The following is a 6732-nucleotide window of genomic DNA, read 5'->3' on the forward strand; positions in this document are numbered from 1 at the left end:
TCATTAGTTACATAGATAATACACATTTTGTGGGACTATCCATGGAACATCTACATAAATTGACCATACAGTTAGACCTTGCTGACAAAAGACACGCAGGTGAGAGTTGTGAGTTTTGTTTTGTTATCTTTATTTTTATTTGGCTGCGCTGGGTCTTAGTTGCAGTATGTGGGATCTAGTTCCCTGACCAGGGATCGAACCTGGGCCCCCTTCATTGGGACCGCAGAGACTTAGCCACCGGACCACCAGAGAAGTCCATGAGTTAAGTTTTATTTGGAGGAGAAGGGGACGACAGAGGATGAGATGGTTGGATGGCATCACCGACTCCATGGACATGAGTTTGAGTAAACTCCGGGAGTTGGTGTTGGACAGGGAGGCCTGGCGTGCTGCAGACCATGGGGTCACAAAGAGTCGGACTCGACTGAGCGATTGAACTGAACTGAAGACAGCCTGGGAGACAGCACTTCAGATAGCTCTGAGAAACTGTTCCAAAGAGTTAGGGGGGAGGTCATTATATGTGTGACTCTGGTGAAGAGGGAATACATGTAGTCAAGCACATATTTTTTTGCAGACGGTTTCTGCTAGTCATGAGGAGCATCGGTCACCATGAAGGATTTTACTGCTTTCCTAGCTATGAGGAGATATAAGAATTGGGCTCAAAAAATTGGCTCCTGAAAATATGTAATTGTCTGAAGACTGTTCTGCCTTTTTTTTTAACCAACTTTATTTATTTATTTTGTCTGTGCTGGGCCTTTGTTGCTATGCAGACTCTCTCTAGTTGTGGCAAGCAGGGACTGCTCTCTAGTTGCGATGCACAGGCTTCTTATTGCCGTGGCTTCTCTTGCTGTGGAGCACAGGCTCTAGGGCGCTCGGGCTTCAGTAGTTGTGGCACATGGGTTCAATGGTTGTGGTTACCAGGTTCTAGAGCACAAGGTCAATAGCTGTGGTGCACAGGCTTAGTTGCTCTGTGGCATGTGGGATCTTCCTGGATCTGGGATCAAAACTGTGTTTCCTGCATTGGCAGGCAAATTCTTTATCACCGAGCCACCAGGAAAGCCCTTTCTGCCATTTTTTCCCAGACCACAGAGCACCTCTTTTCTGCTCTCCACCCTGATCTTATTTCAGGGGGTGCTGAAAGCCAGCAGCTGCAGCAACAAATGGTTTAATCCTTGTAGAGCTAGGTGGCAAGTGCAGATTTGTAGAAGACAACACAAAGAATACAAATATTTTAAAGTATGCCTTTTAAACTATCAAAATTAGACTAGAAATATGTAATAAGAAGTTGACTCCCAAAACTCTAACTGTTGGAGTTTATGAAACACTGTCTACAAAACCTTTGGATGAAAAGTGATACCAGCTGGAAAATTACAGACTATTTATAAAGCAATAAAAGCAAAACACTTTATTCTCACATCTATGGAACTCAGTGTAAAGTATAAAATATAAACTATCCACTGAGTATTTTCCAGACAAAAATATATAAATATATCACCTTAAATACTTTTTCTTTATTAAAGAAGGCAAAAGCATTTGTCTTAAAACTTAGAAAAAGGAACATTTCTCTGCATTGGCAATAAGCAATCAGAAAATGTAACAAAAAATGAAATCTCTTCTACAGACAGCAAGACACTCTGAAATACTGGGGAATTAACAAAGAGCACTCAAGACACTCAAAGAGCACTCAAAGACTCACGGTGGGACATTGCTCAAATGGAACTTAATACATGGCAACAGTAGCTCCACCATAAATGGCAAGAGGGCGGGTTGTTCAGTGGAAAGTGTTGAGAAAATGGCCTCCCTCAATGGAGAAAAGCAAAAGCAGACCCTGATCTAACAACACACACAGCTGCTGCTGCTAAGTTACTTCAGTCGTATCTATGGTCTCTAAATGAACTACAAACCTACAAATGGACAGCAAGGAATGAGTAAAATACAAAGGAAATATTTTTCAGACCCTAGGATGGAAGGAATGCTCTGACACCTCTTCATATGACTGGGCTGGAAATGCTAGGAGCCTAGGTAATGCTGGTCAGCACTTGAAGTTCAAATATTCTTCTCTCATGTAAAGTCACAAGTCTGTATGGCAGTTTCCCCTAGGCAGTAATCAGGGACCTGGGTTCCCCCACCTGAGGATTTTCCACTGGCTAATTCACAGGGAAGAGAACGGGTAACAGGGATAAGGAGCTGCTTCTCCACTCTTCCTATGTGGTCCCCGCTGCAGCAAGATGCAGCCCCTTCCAAGAGAACAAACCAAGTCCCATCCAGTCCCTGAAGCAGCTCAGCTGAATCCCTCTGGACAAGGTGCAGCTTCTCCTGGTCCTTTAACTAAAGGCGACCTGGCCTGTGTCTTACACCCAACTTGCAGTGTGGAGAAGGAGGAGGATGGCAAACAGCAGCATCCAAGCTGCCTGCTGTGTCCAAGGGTTAGTCTGTTGCGAGGCTGCTGTGCATATGGCGTGGATACTTTAAATGCAGTGATTGCACACACGTAAGTGAGCTGAGCCGTTGTCTCTGTGCAGAGTGTTCAGCGTCCCCTGTGGGCAACTTCACATGAGTGCTGGAGGCCCTCTCCTGGTGGGGAGGCATCCCCAGGACAGCACCCAGTACCCATACTCAGCTCCAGGAGGAGAGCTATGGGCCCTGTGCCTCACCAGGTCTGACTTGGCTCTCCGGCACCTTCACTGTCCATGACCTATCCTCATACCCACCTGAAGAGTGAGGCAAGAGGCTGCGCTGGCCAGGACTGCCCAGATGTAGAGGGGCCACTGATTGGCAGTTGGGAGCTGGGTTAGCTTCCATTTAGTTCCACGTGCAAAGTCCCCATCTAGTCATGGGTTAAAGCCCGGGGTCCCCTGTCTTGTGTTCATTGCTTTCTATGTGCCTGCTCTCCTCCTGTCTCTCTCCAGCTCATGGTACCATGAGACCACCTGCAGTGCTGGGCTTGCTGACCACACTTGGTCAGTACAAGTCACAGGCCACAGGCACTGGGAAACTCCCTGCCAAGCTGTGCTCTCCTCCCCCTGTGCCTACATCTGTCTTCCTGCCACCTGAGTCTCTCTAGGGGGGCTCTGCTGAAAGTGGCAAGAAAGAACCAATCCTCGCCAACAGTCCAAACAATTCTGAACCAGCTTCTCTAGGGTGATAGTTATAGTCGTAACTAGTCTACTCCTAATATATCTCAAGCAAGGGTCATATCAAATGTTGTGCCATACATAGCAAGGGTCACCAGCTTCCACCTGTAACACTTCTGCCCTCACTTCAGTTCAGTTCAGTTCAGTCACTCTTTGCAAGTCCGACTCTTTGCAACCCCATGGACTGCAGCACACCAATCTTCTCTGTCCATCACCAACTGCTGGAGCTTACTCAAACTCATGTCCATGGAGTCGGTGATGCCATCCAACCATCTCATCCTCTGTCATCCCCTTCTCCTCCTGCCTTCAATCTTTTCCAGCATCAGGGTCTTTTCCATTGAGTCAGTTCTTCACATCATGTGGCCAAAGTACTAGAGCTTCAGCCTCAGCATCAGTCCTTCCAATGAATATTCAGGACTGATTTCCTTTAGGATTGACTACCCTCACTGCCTGACTATTAAGCCAATTGCACATGGAGTAGGTTCTGTTTCAGCACCAACCTACTCTCAGGTATCAAGTACTGGATTAGTTAGAATAAAGTTCAACTGATGTAAAGTGGCATCAGTGGGGCAGAGGGCTGTTTGTGCCTTTTCAGGGCTGTATGCCTGAAGAGGGAGGAGCATGGGCCCCATCCTGCCCAGAGCTCAGTCACTATTTCAGCCAGTGGGAACAGGACAAGGTGAGACCCTGAAGACCCACAGGTCCCTTCTGCCTGTGGACCACATGCCACATCTCACAGCATCGCCCTTGGAAACATCACCTTTGCTTGGATGGGCAAGTGTCAGGTAAAATTCCACTCTGAAAAGGACAGGGAGAATGAAAACACAGTGAGGAAGATGAGCAGGCCCTCCACATCCACCACAGGGGAAATAACATGGTCCACACAAAGCCAGGCAGCAGCAGCAGGAAACAGAAGATGAAAAACAGATAGATATCCAAGACAAAACCCACAAAAATGGGCCCAGCGAAAGGACATTTGAATAGACCGTGGCTGATACTAAGATAAAAGGTAAAGGTCTGTGGACTGAATCAGCACTTTTGTTCAGCAATTGATAACCATCATTATCTCTGTGTATTAATTACAGTTTTAAGAAATGTCAAAGCTATTTGTGGTAAAGTGTGCTTAGGAAGAGTATCACCAAGAGGTGGACTTTCCTACAAGCTTTTCAAAATTCTCCAATGAGTAAAGACCAATACAACCTCCAGATATACAAGAGCCCAGGAGATAAGGCCTGAGCCATAGGTCAAGTCAATGTAAGGAGCTGCTACTGCTGCTGCTAAGTCACTTCAGTCGTGTCGGACTCTGTGCGACCCCATAGATGGTAGCCCACCAGGCTCCCCCGTCCCTGGGATTCTCCAGGCAAGAACACTGGAGTGGATGGGAAGGTCCGTTAACTTCTAAGAGAAAGTTTCTTTGAAAGCAGGGGAAGTGGAATAAACTTATTACTGAAAAGTGCCTGAAAAGCTCATACTGCTCACTCAACTGCATTCTCGCTCTGCCTCACTCACAATGCACTGCCCATTGTACCCACTCCAGGTTCCACTCATCTGTCCCCTCCAAAGGGTATGCACAAGTGGTGCCAGCTTCTCATCAAATTCCCAGAACCACTTTCAGTTGCCAGACTTGTTTCCAGAGCTGCCTGTCAGGTACTGTTTCTGCTGAATCTCTCATAACCTATTTCAGCCATTTTGATGCTAATCTTTCCTCCACAAAAAAACTAGAAGGCAGTACCATAGAAAGTTCTGGAGAAGGATTCTGATGACATGGGAGGGAACTCACATGAGGAACCAGGGCAGCAACTCTGAAGACTGTGCTCAGGAAATTAGCTCCCAGGAAGCGAGCAGCACCTCAAGCACCGGGCAGCAAGAACACAGGCACCGAGACACCGCTGGACCACATAGCCTGGGGGAGGGGAAAGCATGTCTGCAGCTCATAGTCAGGATCCAAAGCCGACAAACTCCCTACACAGCAACCTTAACCAACCCATGGGAAGCCAGCTGGTACTATGACTTCACCAGGAGGACCTGCCTCCCCCACCAGAGTCTCTCAGTAAGAGGTGCCCACTCACCTCCTCTCTCCCAGAAGTGGATGGAGAACACACCAACACAATTTGTCAGCTTTTTCCCAGCCCCTTGCCAGCCTGTGTCCACCCAAGTTCAGCCTGTAGTAAACCCCAGTTTACAGGAGTCACTTGACTTCTCAGCAGGATGTCAACAGTTTGAATTTACACTGAAGCCTCACCTCATTTCTTAACAAACTTTGCAATGTGCCTAAGACTTCTCAATGAAAAAGGGACAACCCCTTTGAAGTTAAAGTTATCACATCCCTCACAGTAGAACAAAACATTTTGCAAAGGACCTAAAAGCAAACAAATAAGAAAACCCCAGGACTTCCCTGGTGGTCTAGTGGTTAAGAGTTTGCCTTTCAATGCAGGCAGTGTGAGTTGGATCTCTAGTCTGGGAGCTAAGATCCCACATATCTTGAGGCCAAAAAACCAAAACAAAAGCAGAAGCAATACTGTAACAGCTTGAACAAAGACTTTAAAAATGGTCCATATCAAAAAAGAAAAAGAAGAAAACCCCACTCCAGTTCCATCATGCTTGAAAGTCCATGGATCCCAGTTACTTTTCTTGAAGCTGAAATAGATGATGAAGATGAAAGAAAAAGTCAGGGGATAATGAAACACCTCACTGTACACTAAGACCTGGTGTTGTAAAAACATGATCTAAGAAAATATATTTGAGTTGAACTGCGTTCATTTAAAACACTCAAACAGAGAGCTAACCTCTGAATCTGAAGGAAGGCATGCTGCCCTGGAATGTTTACCATGTAATCTGGCAGCCTGCCTTCAGTAAACAGCACACTGACAGATATTTTAATTCCTTAAGGGTTGAATTTCCAAAATGAAAGTCGTAAAGTGAGCTTTCTCATTAGTAGGGCTCTGCTGCTGTGAAATAAGGAAGAATTTGTGACAGAATGAGTCACTCTCCACAGTGCAACTTCTTCTGCTGCAGGAATGCTGCCTGTGCACCTAACAGTTTCCCACAGTCATCATACAGATGGGCTTGCTCTCCACTGTGGAGTCTGTGTGCTTCCCTATGATTAATAAGACCTCTTCTCAGACAGAGGGTTTCCCCACATCTACTACACATGTAAGGTTGCTCTGCACTGTGGGTTCTCTGATGTTGAGTGAGGTGACAGCTTTGTTGGAAGGATCTCCCACATTCAGTGCATTTGTAGGGCTTCTCTCCAGTGTGGATTCTCTGGTGCTGGAGGAGGGATAGGCGTGCCCTGAACACTCTCCCATACTTGGTGCACATATAGGGCTTCCCTCCATTGTGAACCATCTGATGCTGAGTAAACTGAGAATGCTGGCTGAAGGCCTTGCTGCACTTGCTGCATCAGTAAGGCTTCTCATCAGTGTGGACTTTGAGATGCTAAACGAGGAGGGGGAAGACATGGAAGGCCTTCCCACACTCACTGCATGCATAAGGGCTCTCCCCAGCATGTATTCTTTGATAGTGGATGAGATGTGTGCTCTGGCTGAAGGCTTTTCCACAGTCACCACATTCATAGGGCTTTTCCCCTTTGTGTGTCCTC

This window comes from Bison bison, unplaced genomic scaffold (assembly GCF_000754665.1).
Source record: "Bison bison bison isolate TAMUID 2011002044 unplaced genomic scaffold, Bison_UMD1.0 scf7180017864078, whole genome shotgun sequence".
Lineage (NCBI taxonomy): Eukaryota > Metazoa > Chordata > Mammalia > Artiodactyla > Bovidae > Bison > Bison bison.